We start from the raw sequence: 17,246 nt of genomic DNA on the forward strand, positions 1-17,246 counted from the left end.
TTGAGTTTTTCACGGATTGTTCTGCTTCAAAGCGTGCCAAATGCAATGTGATGTGTGTGCCCAGTAGCAACAGAGCGCAGGCAACAACAACGACACAAATTACAACTGCATAGTAATAATAGTTATAAAGCAATAAGAATAGGTGCTGCAGTCCAAGCAGTCGAAGCAGTAGCAGCAAAAGTGGTAGTTGCAGTTGCAGTAGCAGTTGGACGGTTCTTGAATGCCGCTTTCGGGTTACCGGTCGCAGATGGTTGACTGGCTGTTGGCGAGTTTAAAGTAGTAATAAAGGCACAGTGAACACAGTAACGCGGGCTACAACAATTGCAGCAGCATTTCTAATAGAAAATGATGGTGCTTTAGGAATTGTAGGTTCTGCAGCTGCTGCTGTTGCTGCTGCTACCGTGACAACTTCACTTTGCTTCCGCTGCACTGGCTCCTCTATCCATGAATGGCTTTGAACAAAACAAAGTGAAGGGAGAGTACCTTGCATCGAATTAAATACATACACATACTTGCATACACACATACATACATGCACACATATGTACATGACATGTAAAAATATTAACAGAAAAATCTAAATATGGCTGGAACTGGTTGAACCAGAGTACCTGAGAAAAACAAAAAAATTGCGAAATGTTAATGCCTTTTTATTCTGCTGCAAAAACACTGCACTCACTGAGCACTCGAAGGTATGTACGTATGTAGGTGCACTTGCATAATATGGCGCACTAAAGCTTAGAAGCTGAGAATGCGCAAAGCATGCGGAGGGCGAAGGAGGTTGAGCAGATGTACTGAGGCATTAATGCGCTAGGTGCTGACGCTGCAGCGGAAAAGTGCACTCATGTGCATTGAAAGTGAAAGAATGAATTAAGAAAGGCTGTTGGCTCGCTTGGAATAGGTACATACGCGAGGGCGGGCGAAGATGGATGTCGATGTGGTGCAGAAATCGCGTGCAACGCTCGTTAAAGATTAAAAAGGCGCGTTCATAAACGTTTTATGGTGGTGAGCTTCAGATGCGATTTGTTGACATATGCGTGTGTCTAAGCATGTGTGCGTGTGTGTTCATTCTCGCGTTGAAACAGCACTTCCGCACATTTTTATTATGCTTTTACGATGAAGTAGAGACAATCAGGTGAAGAAAAACAGATACGCTTTGTAAGGAAAATGTTTTGACTTACTAAAATATTGAAGTTATCTGAGCTTTTTTAACGAAAACTCTCGCTTCTTATTGAATTTGGACAGTTTTCAACTTTATTTCATTAACTTACATCGTTAGCAGTACTTCGTAAGCAGTACTTCGTAAGCAGTACTTCGTAGTCTGAGGCAGTTCTCCATCCTATACATAGTGGTATCAAAACGTCACTCTAGTGCTATTTGTAGTGTACCCGTAGTACTGTTGTCATATAACATTTTTTTTGTGTCGGGAAAAGTAGCACTCAGACAACGTTAAGTCCATGTACTGCACTCGGTTCGCTTTTTAATTTTCTTTAAGGCACCTTTCTGGTCTAGAATTTCGAAAAAATCGACTTTTTTCATGTTATGATAGTTTACAGATACTTTCAAAAATATACTTGCAAATTTTTGTATTGAAATTCGTAGTAGTTTAGACGCACAGTCCTTCAAAACGAGACCGATTTGGAGTTCGACGCCCAGGTATAAGCGCGTTAACTGTGTTTTTCTCGAAACTATTTTATCCGAGTTGGCGTTGGTAATTTTTCAAAAAGTACTCAATCGATTGATTTGAATTTTTAATATGTTATTGAGTAGACTTGGGGCTCTCGCAGGTAGCAGAATTATAATTTTATAATCAGTTTTTCTATTTTTATTTTTTTTTTAAGAGCGAGAACGTGATAAAAATCCTTTTTTTTTTGTTTTTCTATTAAACAGATGAAATATCTAGAAGAAAATTTTTTTTTTTGTAAATCTACTACCCACCATAGCGACATATCTCCTGATGAATAATTGACCGATTTTTGAAATGATGAATAAAAATGATTTTCAATAGATACCGATTGTTTTTCTTCAATTTTCAACGCCTTCAATTTTCACGTCTCTTGACCAGAAAGGTGCCTTAAATCTACGCGACCTCTGAAGAATCTGAGTAAATCTTGTGGTGCCAAAGACCTCAATCCTGAATCGAGCGAAAGCCGGGCAGACACACAAAAAGTGATTTTACGTCTACAGATATAGTTCAGGCTTATGGGTTGTAGTAACCCATTTGCTAACCGTGGCTTTGATGGCTCAAAAGGGAGTGGCAGAACGGACTCCGGGCCAAAGAAGTTGGCCTCAGTGCCTATCCTAGCTAAGGAGTCAGAGGTCTCATTATCCAGGATACCCACGTGTCCCGGGACCCATGTTAGCATCAGGCTTTTATGTCTACCGAAATATTTCAGCCTGGATTTATAGGACTCGACTACCCTTGATGTGGTTGGGGGGCTGTCTAAGGCCATGAGTGCAGCTTGGCTACAGATCTGCCTCTCCACCTGTTTTCCACAACAAAATTCATCGCTTCTTGTACAGCATACACCTCCGCTTGAAACACAGATGCACGCATGCCAAGAGCAAAGTGCAGTTTTGTCTCATATAACATATCTACCTATCTAAGTAAGAAGAAGAAAGTGTTTTTACGTCCATATCTATTTTCGGCATTGTTCGCTAAGATGATTTGGTATTCCGTTATCTCACTGAGTTGTTACACACGCATCAGACATCAAACTGCCATCAAGTGATCGTAAAAGTACAGTGTGGTGCAGCCAGTATAGTAGCAGTGATTATAAATAAATACACAAACATGTATCTACCCGTTCATAACACATGGGCTGAAAAGAACCGGGCGGAACAATGAAAACACAACGCAATCATTCCAGCGCCGCTTTAACATTTTCATACCACTTTTGTAGAACGATTTATCTTTTGCTTCCAAATTGGCCTCAGTTTGAGCGACTGAAGAGGTTGAGCGAAATTTCTTATCGGCGGGAATTTTTTTAGGTCTGCGAACAGCCAGCAGTTGCTGGGAGCTAAATCTGGCGAATATGGCGGATGTGGGAGCAATTCGAAGTTCAATTCATGTAGTTCTGCCATTCTGTTGATTGACTTGTGACTCGGTGCGTTGTCTTGAGTTTGAGCAAACCCACTTGAACGGAGCCAACACGTTTTTTTGATATCTTTACGATGTCTGCTAACTCACGTAACTTCACTTTTCGATTATGTCATATTTTCCCTGATTTTCATTAAAATTATTTAAAATGAAGAAGTCAATATATTTTTTTCAAAATTGGCATACAGTTTATTTATACATTAAAATAACATAAAATTTTTTTTATTTTTTTTAATCATTTAAAATGTCAAAAATTTCTTGTTTATTAATGCCATAATTTTTATATGAATTAAAAACAAGTGGAAAGAAAAATTGCGGAATAAAATGCTTAAAAAATGAATTTTAGGGCGAATTTTTCTACTATTTTTGCTTCGAAAAAAACATTTGTTCGAAATATTTGAGTAAAATTTCGGGGAGATCGGTCAATAACTTTTCCAGGTATCGTGTAAGCCAACTCGAAAAATATAGTTTAGAGTCGTCACGGTTGGCGATCTATAATATAAGAAATACTTAAATTTACGTTCTACAATTTACGTTTGACATATTCTTAAAGGAGTATATTAACATTTCAAGAAAAAAACAATTTTTTTTTTCGGAATTTTAGAGGTATCTGACCTCTTAACAGCTGTCTTTTTGAGGTTAGTACTAACTGAAAAAAAGGTGAATGCAATAAAACTTGCACCATCTATATGTTAGGCCCGATACTTTTCAGCCCATGTGCAGAGTTAATGTCGTGCAAAAAATTCTTGAAGTTTAATTAAATTTTGTTTAAAATAAAAACTAATGAGTTTTACTCTCAAGTTGTCTTCAAATACCGTACGCACCCTGTATTTTATAAATAAGTATATTGACTATTAAAAAATATATAAACAAAAATTAAAAACGTTTTAATATGATGGAGGAAATGATATCTAATATTTCTCATAAGGCATCTTAAATGCTAATTTCTGCTCATTTTTTTTTTAATTTTAATTCACTTTTTTCACTGCAGGCTAATTTGATATTTGCTCATGCGAACTTCACTTTCAGCTGAAGAAAATCCTTTTTTTGTGATAAAAAGACAAACAAATTAAATAGTTAGTTCATGAAACTCTGCTTGAGATCGATGACATAACAGATCGTTGTTCTATGTGCTACTACATATCCGTACATACAAAAATATTTCACTTATTTATTTAAATGAAAGAAAATTATAAATAATTGCATTACAAGGAGTCAGGTAACTCCCGCAGCTGAGTCATACAAATTTCAAATAGCTGTGGTAGTAGTACCAAATCAATTAAACTGCACCCGCCTTGCAATACCTTGGGTTAGAAAAGTGGCTGCGCACTCTACTCGCTCGTTACATCGGCAGTGATGTGGCGGCAATTAATACTTCTGACACTCGCGGGTACGTGCATTTGTATGAAGGCAACAATAACATCAGCAACCCACAGCCACGTTTTTAAGCACTTAAGAGGAATGAGTAAAACCAGAGATTCAGAATTCTACGCATCTGTCCGCCTAAAATAATTCCAACAACTCATATCACGTTATTTTTAGGTGCGGCGCTCTTCACACGAAACATTCCAGACATTTATTTTTCCAGTGTGTATTTTTATTTTCATTTCGTGTTTGTTGATCTTTTCACTTGGCACATGCCGGCAACTGGCAACTGAAAACTGACTGAAAGTGCGTGCACGCATGCGCCTTAATGCCTTTGGGTATTTACGTCTGTATGAATATTACTTTAGTGCGCCTACACACAAACGCTTCCTCAGCCTAATTGGGTTATTTCGGTGGTACAAGGGTATTCATGCTCTAGAGGCTCATATATGCATACACACACATATGCATACATACATGCATACATATGTTTTGTTGTAGTATTTATTCCATTTTAGGGTTCGCCTCTGGCAAAAAAATGAGAAATTTGAATTACAACGGCGGCAGCTGTGTTCTGTGTATGCTGTTGTGTTCGGTCGCATGCCCTCGATTATTTGGGTGTAGCCTTAATTATAGGTTCGGCCACATGCCAGTGACTGATAGTGACAAAGTTGCCATGCAATGCTATTATATATTATGTTTTTTTTCATTCTTCTTTTTATGCTCTAAACGATACGAAAATACTAATAAAACTCATTTTCATTATCAAAACATATTGCAGGATTTTTTTTATATTAGTAAAATTTGTAATTTGATTCCGCGCTGTTAAGCTGTGTTGTTTATTTTCGATAAGCAAAAACAAGAAGCATCGCAAACCTTCTCTGAGGCCATTGTGATATGGTGGAGGAGTTTTAATGGGTTAGGTCACAGTAGAAATTGTAAGAATAAACTTTGTTTTTAAATGACTTAATAACACTAAAATTGCATACTCAAAGGATTATATACCTATGATAAGTACCTATATACCTATGATAATGAGACTTTTTTATTCAATTTCAAAGGTTTATTAACAAAAAATGGTTACACACTTAATCTTCAAAATAATAGCGACACATTTTTCCCATCTCTCACGCAATTTGTGGATGCCGCGCCAAAAAAATTGGTCGTCTTTGGCCGCAAACCAATCATCGAGACATTTTTTGGCTTCTTCGTGAGAATTGAAGCACTGCTCGGAAAGTTCTAATTCCGGCCATAAAAAGTCGTTAATCATCTCTCGATAGCGCAATCCATTTACCTGCAACGCCTGTTATTGGAAAACCCTTTATATATACGTAAGCTTCCCTAATCCGGCTGTCCGTGCAGTAGTCCGTGCTGTCAACGCAATTAAAAAATTTTTTTCGACAGTTTTTTAATTTATCTCACTAGATCGACATTCGTCTTAAGGGATCAGGCCATTTCTCATTTCAATTTGTTCTTTAACATTAACCTGTAAAAAAGTCAAAACGAGATTTGATCTCCGTTCTCTTCAGACGTTCTCAAAACAACAAATATCTCGTTTATTCAATACAGCACCCAAAAAGACTGATTGTTTGATGAGTGACATAACTTAGTCCGCCAGTTAGCTGAAACAAAATATCCTCTAAGTTGATATCTTCAGTTTCGGTGCATGTAGGTTTGTATTTGCGGCTCAGTAAATAAAGAAAAGGTCACTGACGCCTTCATTATAAAATCAGCATCATCTGCAGAGAGCAATTTTGTTTGCTTTAGTGACATTTATAAAGCCGAAAAGCTTACAATTGCTACAAAACGCGTATGGTTTGGGGTAAAATATTGAATGCCCTGAAATTGACATTTTACTATTGAGTGCATTTTTGAAATAAATTCGGTGGACGCTCAATTAAAAGGAAACAAATAAACATAATATCCTTTTATAATTAATTTTAAACACCCAAACATATATCGCCTATATATCACCTACACATACATATGTTTGTAACATCCTGTTATCATGACAAAGGCAAATAAACAAAACACACTTCTGCCAACCAACTATTGAGATAAAATCCAAAAAGCGGCAGCTGCTGGAATACCACTAATGACTACTTGTGATGATGCAGCAGCAAACATGTGGCAAGAGGGAAGCTGCTTGCTTCTTAACTGCCATATTATGCGTAGAATATCTAGAACCTCGAGAGTGTCCGCTAGTACTCATGCGCTACGCAAACGTCATCAGTTGCGTGACAAGTGCTGCTGTTCTCATTCAGTGCAGCTTTGTGATGTGAGTACCCGTACGAGCTTAGATAAATCCGCAAAAAAAAACAAAGAGAATATGTGACAGGTGCAAATTTAGTACTCTATTTTTCTCATTTGTTTTCAGCGATACGCTTGAGTAAATTTTTCACCGCAAATTGAAAGCGCCGAAAAAAGTAAAAATCATTGGCCTAAACAACCCCGCTGTCGAATGCAGAGCGAATCAGTTGGTCGCTGTTCTTGATTACTCATTGGAAATTAATTTCCTTCCCATTGTGACCTTGCAACAACGGGCCCAATGCCAGACAATGATGCGACAAGCCCGTAAATATGAAGCGCAATACAAATACAAATGTGTGTATGTATGTAAGCATGCACTGAATATGACATATGGGTGTGAGCGCTGAACGGAAGTTGTGGTGGTTGGGCATCCTTTTAGTACAAAGGGCAATCATTTAGAAAAAAGCGGCTATGTACAAATGTTATGCAGACATTTAGTTGTGTGGGTGCAATAACTACAAACATGTGTATGTACATATATACCCTGCAGTGGATGTAGTTAGTTCTGAACGACTGAGCGACTTCAGTAGGATACGATGTTCGCCACTAGTCCCGCACCAAACTATTAGGTTGGGGAATAAGCTTGTAGCGTTTTTACCGAAGACTTTTATTCGAACAAAACACAATACCTGTAATTATATCAATCAGTTAGTCAGTTATATATTCGCCGTTGCGTTTTACATTCTTTTCCCACCTCTCGACTTATATGCCTTTCCGCCAAAAATCGCCCGATCTGGTGTCAAAGAAGTTGTTGAGTCAGTTTTTAAGGACCTCCTTATTATCGAACGTAACGGCCTTCATATGGTTTGACAGGGAGCAGAAAAGATGGTTGTCGGTCGGTGCAAGGCCCGGAGAATACGGCGGATGCTGATGGACCACCCATTCGAGCTCTTCGCGTTCGGCTTTGATGACTTGTGCAACATGGGGTCTGGCGTTGTCGTGAAGGAGTATGGTTGGACCGTGCCGATCAGGTCTTTTCCTTCGAATAGTCTCATTCACTCGGTGTAGCTGGGCAATGTAGAGCTCATTGTTGACCGTGGCATTCTTTTTGAGTATTTCCCAGTGCACTATGCCCTCCTAGTCCAACCAAACACATATCATGATCTTTTTCGGATGAAGTTCCGGATTGACTCTCGGCTTTGGGGTATCTCCTGGAGCCACCCTTTCCTTTTTTTGCTTTATATTGGCACCACTTCATCTCCCGTGACGATTCAGTACAAAAAGCGCTGTCTATGACCGCGTGTTGCTCGAAGGCGGGCGAGATGCTGAGAAACAATTTGAAGGCGATTTTCTTTTCTTTTTCAAAGTTTTGTAGACCAGAAAGTGTTCTATCGAATGAATACATAACCTTTGCCAAACAGCAACCAAACCGGTGTAAAATAAAAGAAAATATAAAAACGCTATGAACTCAATCCCTAACCCAATACTTTCCGTGCACTAAACTGAAGAATTTATGGCTAACATGACTTAGAAGGAAGGAAATTTCACTTGTTGGTACTAGTAAACCGATGAGCTTGCCAGGAAGGGGTCGACAGAACCGGTTTCAGTTGTCTCCTTCTCAGACATCGGCGACCCTTTGACCGTTGTTAAAGGGAAACTACACAATTTCTTTCTAAAAAAAGCGCAAGACAGATGGAGGTCTGTCTCATCGTGTGCTATTGCGAAAACACTATGGCCTCAATACGGTAGAAACAGAACGCTTAAGGTGATGGGAATCCCCCGCCATTCAATTTCCAAACACATTGCGGTGTTCACTGGAGGCTGACTTGAATGGATGGCTGTGGAAGGTTTTCTTTGCCCAAAATTTTTATTTTCACAAGTGCTGCTTGAAGTGTGTCTGGGGTACTCTTGCCATCTTACCTACCTACTGGTATGCTAACCAATTCGTTCCATTTACATGAAGGTCTTACCGTACAACTCCCACTAATCTATCAACATATCTGACAATTTGCCTACCATATTTTACATCGAAATAAGCGCAACGGAATCGACGACACTGAAATTGCTGATGATTGAGCCTGAAATTTTTAAATGCTTTAAATGTTAAAATGTAATGATTTGGTTTTTGCCTTGTAACAGTTATTCAGACGTCTCCATTGCTGGTTTTCTAGAGCAATAACCCTTTATGGTTTCTTAAGAACACAAAAAAAAAAGAAAAAAATCGAAAGGTAAAATGAAACTAATGAAAAGAAAAACTTTGCAAAAGCATAAAATTCTATAAAAGTGCAAATTAAAAGAGCCAACAGCAACGGCAACAACACCAACACCAACACCAGCAAGAGTAAAGAAAACAGCACGACCGGAAGCTACGTGGGACAAAAGTAAGAGCAAAAACAGCAAAAGTTATAGTTTTTCGTAAATTTTTTATTATTTTCTGTTTCTTTTTTTTCTTTTCGTATTTCAGCTTTTGCTTGCGTAAGATTAAAATGCAGTGTTGTTTCATTTAATTTTTTGTTAAAAGTGCAAAACTTCTGCTAGACAAAGCGAAAGCAAATACAGGGTTACTGCAATTGCAACAAAAGCAGCGAGAGCAAAAACAACGCACGTAACAAAAAACACTTGCAGTCATAAGAATAATAAAAACATTTTTTTTCTTATTGCTAGTGTTGGTGTGTGTGCCCAAAATATTAGGGTGTATGTGTGAGTTGCTCTATCAGCATTTCTCTCAACTATGAGAACGCAAGAAGACGGGAATTTTTGTGTGACAAGCATGCGGTGGGTCCAGGTGCGAGGCCCATTATGCTGGCGAAATATAAAAGTATGGAAAAGATTTTTTAAAAGCGGCCACACCTTGGCTGGTGAGAGTTTGTGAATTTCTCTCATGAGAAAGGTTCTCATGGAAACTACTTGCTGTCCAGAAGTGGTGCAAAATTGTAGGCTTCCTCATTTATGGGACAACACTAAAGCGCATACCATAAATTTATAGTTTGCTAATATAATAGTAATTTTTCTATAATATATACTACTGTGGGCAAAAAGTAAGGTGAATTTGGTTGTAAAATGAAAAATCTTTATTTATTCTTGTCAATTAATTTCATCCCCTTCAAAATAATCCCCTCTCGATGAAATACACTTATGCCAACGATTTTTCCAATCCCCGAAACATGCCAAATAGTCCAATTTCGGTATAGCCATCAGCACCTTCTTCGATTCAGCTTTTATCTCCTCAATCGACTCGAAACGCGTTCCCCGGAGTGGTCTCTTGAGTTTTGGGAATAGCCAGAAGTCACACGGAGCCAAATCAGGCGAATACGGTGGTTGCGGAACGATATGCGTGGAATTTTTGGCGAAATGGTCACGAAGAACGAGTGCAGTGTGAGACGGTGCATTATCGTGATGCAAAAACCAAGAGTTGTTGGTTCATAATTCTGGTCTTTTTAGAGGAATTGCTTCACGTAAACGACGAATAACGCTCAAATAATATTCCTTATTAACAGTTTGGCCAGGTGGAAGGAATTCATAGTGCACCACACCACGAAAATCGAAAAAAACTGTCATCATGACCTTTATTTTTGAACGACTTTGACGTGCTCTTTTCGGTCTGGCCTCGCCTTTAGCACGATATTCGCTTGATTGGTCGGTTGTTTCAGGATCGTAAGCATAAATCCAAGTCTCATCTCCCCTAATGATGCATTTGAGCTTGTCCTGATAGTCTGAAGGCATTGTTTCACACACATCAACACGACGACTTTTTTCCAAGAAATTGAGAGTTTTCGGTACCAAACGGAATTTGACTTTTCGTAGGCCCAAATGGTCTTTCAAAATGGTTTTCACAGTTCCTTCTGATATTCCGATCATATCAGTAATGTCTTTAACAGTCAACCGACGATTTTTGAACACTAACTCTTCACTTTATTGACGTTTTCTCCAAGTCATCAACACATTCTCGACCCTCTTTGAAGTCTTTGTACCACTTATAAACATTTTTCTGCGACATTGTCGAATCACTAAATGTCTTCTGCAACATGCTAAACGTTTCCGCAGCCGAAATTTCATTCCGCAAACAAAATTTGACGGCACTTCTCTGCTCAATCAAATCAGACATTGTAAAAATCGAAAAATGCACTCTGGGTCGCACACCTGGTAAACACAATCGTAAATATATTACTGATAATGACATTCACATGAAAGTTGGCCCAGATGTTATTAGTAGTGCTGCCAACTCATGAAAAAAATAACTAGAGCGAAATTTTAATCCCGCGAAGTTTGACAAATAAATTCACCTTACTTTTTGCCCACAGGGAATTTTGGATAGGGAATCGAAGAGAGAATACGATGCTAATACTAAAAATTAGATACAAGTTGGGTAGACTTCACGCAAATCGATTTAAACAATTAATTTGTGTATAAGTTTCATTAAAATTAAATTTCTTTTAGAGCCTCAGGATTCTAGCTCTCGAATGAAATAAAAAAGAAGTTCCTAACTTTCATGAAACCGGAATTAAAAAATTCTGAAAACGAGTCTTCCAGCCGAAAATCACAAAATCAAAATTTAGGTCCCTCTCTTTTCTAAATAAAAAACAAGTTTTCCAATACGTATCTCGTCTTTTCGATGTACCTATAGTCCATAAAAATAATTTCAGTAAAATAAAAAATGTGCGCGTAATTTTTTGTTCAAATCTGTTCGATTCCTAATGAATGCCCCCTATATAAGAAATTCTACCAAGCCAGAGTAAAATGAAACTGACAAGGCAAGTAAGGATGTAGGTATGTATGTGTTAAATGTGTATATATATGCACGTATGAAAATTAAAAGTTTATGTAAAAGAAACACGAAACTGCCGAAAAGTTCTGCAGCAAAGAAGAAAGAAGAGATACAAAAAAAAAAAAAATTGTAAGTGCCGCAAGTTGAGCCAAACCAGCGAAAAGAAGTTTCTGTTTGTCGAAAGTTTCAAGTTGTAGGGCAGTTATGAGCTTCAGGGTGTGAGTTGATGAAAGAAAATGGGTGGGTGGTTGTGCGAGAATGGAGTTTAAAAAGGAATAACGTACTGAGCCCTTAAGTGTTTGAGCAAACTATCGAGAATGTAATCCGGTAGATACATATGAGCGGATAAAACGCGCTTACGATGAGAAGAAAGATAAACTACGCATTTTGTGGTTGGAAATGTAGGAAAGGTAAAAATAGGTGAGGTAAAAATGATTTACTTGCATATTTCTTTTCCTGATTGGCGCTTTAACCAACTGAGCGATTTTGGCCGAGATAAACATATTTTAATAGTAAATACACAGAAAGCTTTTATTAAATTATTGTTTGTTTAAAATATTTATTGTGCGTGATTTTATTACTGTTTTTGGATAGAGAAAATCTGGGAATGAATAAAATTCGTCATATTGGAAAAAAAATAATTTTTTTTCCTTGCGTTCAAGGTTTCACAATACATATCCTAATCAACCTAGAAGTAGCTAGAGAAAATCGCTGCATTCCATTATTGATTTTGTACAATAAAGAGTTAGTTTTTTGGGGTCAGAGAGGCTTAAATGGAAATAAAATAAATGAATGGAAAAATGTCTGAAATAGCCCTGAAACTAGCTTTACTGGCGCGTTCATTGCATAATCTGGCCGCCCAGTTTCCAGGCTTCCAGGAGGCTCTCATATGCGACTTTGTACATCACAAAAGAAAAAGTTCTGAAAAAGTCAAATCATACTAATCACATCATCCCAAAAAAGAGTACCAAACAATACAGCTTTCCGCATCTATGACTTGTAAAATGATTACAATCAACACTTGTGCACTTCTCGCTATCATCAGCTGTCAGTTTTGGGTAGACGATAAGCGAATATTAAGAAAACGATTTTGGAGTTACCTACGGCTCAGAGCACTTCCTCTCTTTTTATTTATATTTTCGGTATCGGCGATCAAGTCATACATATTTGTCCAATATGCATTGCATTGTAGCCGTTGATAATGCGACATCCCGTGCATTTATTAAGCTCTCTGATGTCCTGGAGGGAAGCATTCTAGGACCCCTCCTTTTTATTATCTTTATTAATGACTTTGTTTAATGCTTTTCATTTACTGAACACTTCTGGTATGCTGATGATCTTCAAATATTCGCGGTCATTAAGGGGTTACATACGTCCAGCAGCGCCTAAAATGCGCTAAAAGAAAAACTGTTTTTAGAAGGGATAACAGTGGAAATAAATATAAAAACATTTTATGCATTGTTTATTAGTACTTAAACTTTATAAAAAAAAATTTATTTTAATTTTTCTTTACAAAAAATAGTATATAAAAAATCACGTGACCCAAAGTACAATGAAAAAAGGTTGCTCCACGGTCTGCACCATTTCTCCTTGAAATGTTGATGGATCTGTAAAAAGTAAAAAAAATATTGTAAAATTAAGTTGTAGTTTAGTCTGTCGAGTTTGTTTTTTTGAATTTCGAAAAATTTTGCAATTCACGGCATTTGAAAAAAAAGTTGTAATCCGACTTGCACAAAGTCTCGCATTGTGCTATTTAAATCTTAAGTCGCTAAACACAAGCAACTGCTTCCACGTTAAATTAGTTAATCGATTAATTCTTTGCACTTAGCCGTTATTTGTGACTCTAAGTGGAATTTCACTAGCCACGTACGCCAAACCATCAAAACATTGTATTGTGCCTTTGTTAGATCGAAATCAGAGTATGCCGCGTTATTTAGAGACCGTACCAAACAGGCCCCTCTAATCGAGTTTAGAGAGTTCAGAAAGTTTTTTAAACTTTGCAGTTGCGGAGTGAATCCTCCGATTTCTAAGCATGTGCAGATATAAATTTGTCTTTCAATTCTTCTGGTGCTGATTTTACATTACCGTTATTCAGCCGAATGTGTAGGTGCGTGACTACAGAGAGAACGTCGGTTCGAATCTCGGTGAAACACCAAAATTAAGAAAAACACTTTTTTAATAGGCAATGGCAAACCTCTGAGTGTATTTCTGCCATGAAAAAAGCTCCTCATAAAAAATATCTGCCGTTCGGAATCGGCTTAAAACTGCAGGTCCCTCCATTTGTGGAACAACATCAAGACGCACACCACAAATATGAGGAGAAGCTCGGCCAAACACCCAAAAAGGGTGTATATATAGTCATTTTAAATCGTTTTTTTGGCTTAGTAATTTTTAAACTATTGTACATTAGCTTAACAAAAAATCATTTACCATTTAAATCATCATTTATAATAAAAAAAATAATTCTAATAATATTTGTGTTTTGTGTTATCATTTTAGGTCCTCAAGGTGTTAAAAAAGTGGACTGTTTTCTCTTTTAGTACGAATATTAATTCAACTGTGGACGCTCTATTCGAATGGTAAGTACATGTACCCCTCAAAAATTAGTAACAGAAAACAACTATGGTTATCGAAAATGATTATCATTCTTCAGTACTTCCGGGTTGTGGCGATAGATTCCCATACATTTGTGTATTTTTTTCGCTTATTGCAGGTTCGCTAGTTTGTAGGTTGAAACTAAATATTTTTGGATTATATTTTTTCGGTACTTACTTTTTGTTTGCTGTACTCCTTTACCAATTTTCGATCACTTTTCGACAATATCACGATATAGATATTGAGTGATTTCGAAATCACGCAATATTTAAAAATTAGTTTGATTTCGTAATTATTTGGGCAGTGATATAGTATGTATTTTGCTTCTGTGCCAAATCCTATTACTTCACCGCAAATAGTTTTGAAACTATGCAATATTAAAAACTGGTCTACAAGGTGAAGTCCAAAATAAACAAGACTGAGCTAAAAAAGAAATGGCAGGAGCTTTGTTCTGATAACTTCGAGTTTATTTATTCAAAATAGTCCCCTTTGGCCTCGATAGACTGTTTCCCGCGATCTAAAGCTTTTCGAAAGAGTGTTTGAGGTTATTGATCGGAACGTCCTTCAGGATGTCGGTACAAGCCTTTTGGATGGCCTCTACGGACGCAAAACGTTTTCCTTTCATAACCAAATGCTATTTTCTGAATAGGTTGAAGTCACAGGGAGCCATATCGGGCGAATACGGTGAGTGATTGATGGTTAAAATGCGATCTCTAGTCAAAAAATTAGTCACAAGAGTGGCTCGATGAGTTGATGCATTATCATGCAATAAGCGTCAGCTTCCTCCTTCGGGTATTCAGGGCGAATTCGATGAAGGCGATGCAATAAACGCTTCAAACCGACAAGGTAGGAAATTCCATTGAAGGTTTGGCCCGTCGACGCGAACTCCTTGTTGTGGACAACTCCCTTGGAATCGTAAAAACAAATGAGCATCGACTTGATTTTTGACTTCTCCAAACGCGATTTTTGGGTGGTGGCTTATCTGAAGCCTTCCATTTGGCCCTTTGACGCTTAGTTTGAGGTTCATTTTGAAAATACCACGTTTCATTACCAGTAACAACGTTTTAAAGGAAGTTCTCGTCTTTTCTCGCCTCTTTAATGAGGTCTTTCGAATGTTGAATTCTGAGCAATTTTTGGTCCTCAGTTAACTTATGCGGAATGAAACGTGCACGGACCTTTCGTAAGCCCAAATTATCAGTTAAAATGTTTTGGAGATATTCAACTCCGATTCCATGAGTTTTAACGGTAATTTTGGTTCATTTTTGATAAATTTACGAACAATTTCGATAGAGTTTTCAGTGATTACTGATTGGCGGTCCCTACTTTCATTGTCATTTCATTTAATAAACTCTGGCAGGAGATAGACAATCATCGCCATAAGCTTTTTCATCAATTCAAATGTTTTGTTAAACGTTTTACCGATTTTAAAACAAAATTTGATATTGGCTCTTTATTCGAAACTCATTTTTGTAGCGATGAGGCAAACACACTGACACGTTAGACGCAATAACTTCGCTTCTACTGAACCGAATGTCAGCAAGCTTTCACTGAAAGTCAGCTAGAGATATAACTTCCAACACACTAAGTCTTGGTGGCGGCATGGAAAACATTTTCAGGACGCCAGTCTTGTTTATTTTGGCCTGGGAGGTGGCACACCTCATTTTTTAATATCGTCTATTTCTTGGCGTTACAAAGCCATTGACATTTTATGCATATCTGCGATTTCATAATACGCCGCCATGAATGGTATCCAAACTATACAAAATAAGTAATTGGTTTACATGGGGACTGCCATGTCTCCTTTGCGAGTGCCGCCCGTTTTTCTGAATTTTTAAGATATTCATATTTTATGTCCTTGTACCAAATTTTGGTATTCAGACACGAAGGGTTCCGAAAACATCTAATATTAAAAAAATGGTTTGCATTGGAGGTGCCTATATTCTTTTGGTGATTGCAAGCAATAAGTTGCCGAAGTTTCAATGCATTCTAATGATTTGTTTGGTAGCTGTTAAGATACGTAAAAATAAATAAATATTCATTTTCCTATATAAGATTATTAATTTAACTCAAGTGCGCTTTAACTCAGTACTGTGATAGGTGTTTCTTCTCTTGGTGCACGCAGCAATTATTATTTTGCATTGCATTCAAATTTAATAAATCTCTGGTATGTGGTGGGGTATCAACAAAAAAGTAGCAGTAGTGTATTTGTGTGTGCTTTGATTCACTCCCACACAATTGAAATCAGCATTGCTGCACTTCAAATTCAACATTACCTTGAATTTGAAAATAATTATAGATTTTTCATATCTTAAAACAGTCCCGTTCGAATGAAACTTTTCTCAAGAAGATTAAACCAAAGATTTTCAGCACGATCAAAAAAAAAAATAATCTCATGCAATAAAATAACTTGAGCTCTGAGTGACGCTGCTATTGCTTTTACGGCTGCTGATAATTTCGACTCCAACTTCATTAACGTGGCAGCGACACTTCAAGGTGAGGCACGAAAATCATAAATAATAACAGGGAGACTTGAATATTTTTTGTGCGCAGTTCTGAGGGTGTGCCTCAAATATAAAGCTTCTCGCATGACTTTGAACGGTTGATCTTGCTAAGCTCGCTGCCGATCAGAATCAACGCAACGATGCAGGCTCGGAACTAGGCAGATCAGTCAGATTAAAACAAGTTGATTGATAGCCTCAAAATATTTGTATGTTATGAAGAATCTCTTCAGAAATTTGCAGTTCGGTATTTGTTGGTAAAATTTAAGAGGAGCTTCTTTGTATTTGACACTACAGATAAATGTGATGAGGGCGGTTTAAATTCTTTGTATTTTGGTTATAGGCTTCGCACTATTAAAGCGGTGTTAAGTTGTGTTCTAAGGTATTCTGCGACTTCGATTGTCATTAGTATTTCCAATTAAGAAGTAGAATCTTCTCAACAAACTAGGATTTTTTTTTCGGTGCCAAACTTTTTGTTTCTCAACGAAATTTTAAATATTATACTTCAGATTTTCTCATTGTGAAAATTTAAAGCCTCTTCATTAGACTTGAATTTTATATCATAATTTTTATTAAAATTTTATAATTAAAAGTAAGCTGTACTAACAGCAAAATAAATTCATGTTTAAATTCAATCCGGAAGCTTTCTCTCAAGTTTCAATTTAAATAATAG

The 17,246-nt window shown here is 37.2% G+C and overlaps 1 protein-coding gene across 1 annotated transcript in view; it reads left to right on the forward strand.

Moving 5' to 3' along the window:
• The window catches only part of LOC129242380 (uncharacterized), a 329,060-nt gene that overhangs the window by 50,901 nt on the left and 260,913 nt on the right, over positions 1–17,246 (forward strand). Inside the window, exon 3 of the mRNA XM_054878991.1 lies at positions 13,980–14,059. The gene's annotated coding sequence lies outside the window, so the exon portion shown is untranslated. The remainder of the gene's footprint in view (positions 1–13,979; positions 14,060–17,246) is intronic.

The sequence above is a fragment of the Anastrepha obliqua genome, chromosome 1 (genome assembly GCF_027943255.1).
Source record: "Anastrepha obliqua isolate idAnaObli1 chromosome 1, idAnaObli1_1.0, whole genome shotgun sequence".
Lineage (NCBI taxonomy): Eukaryota > Metazoa > Arthropoda > Insecta > Diptera > Tephritidae > Anastrepha > Anastrepha obliqua.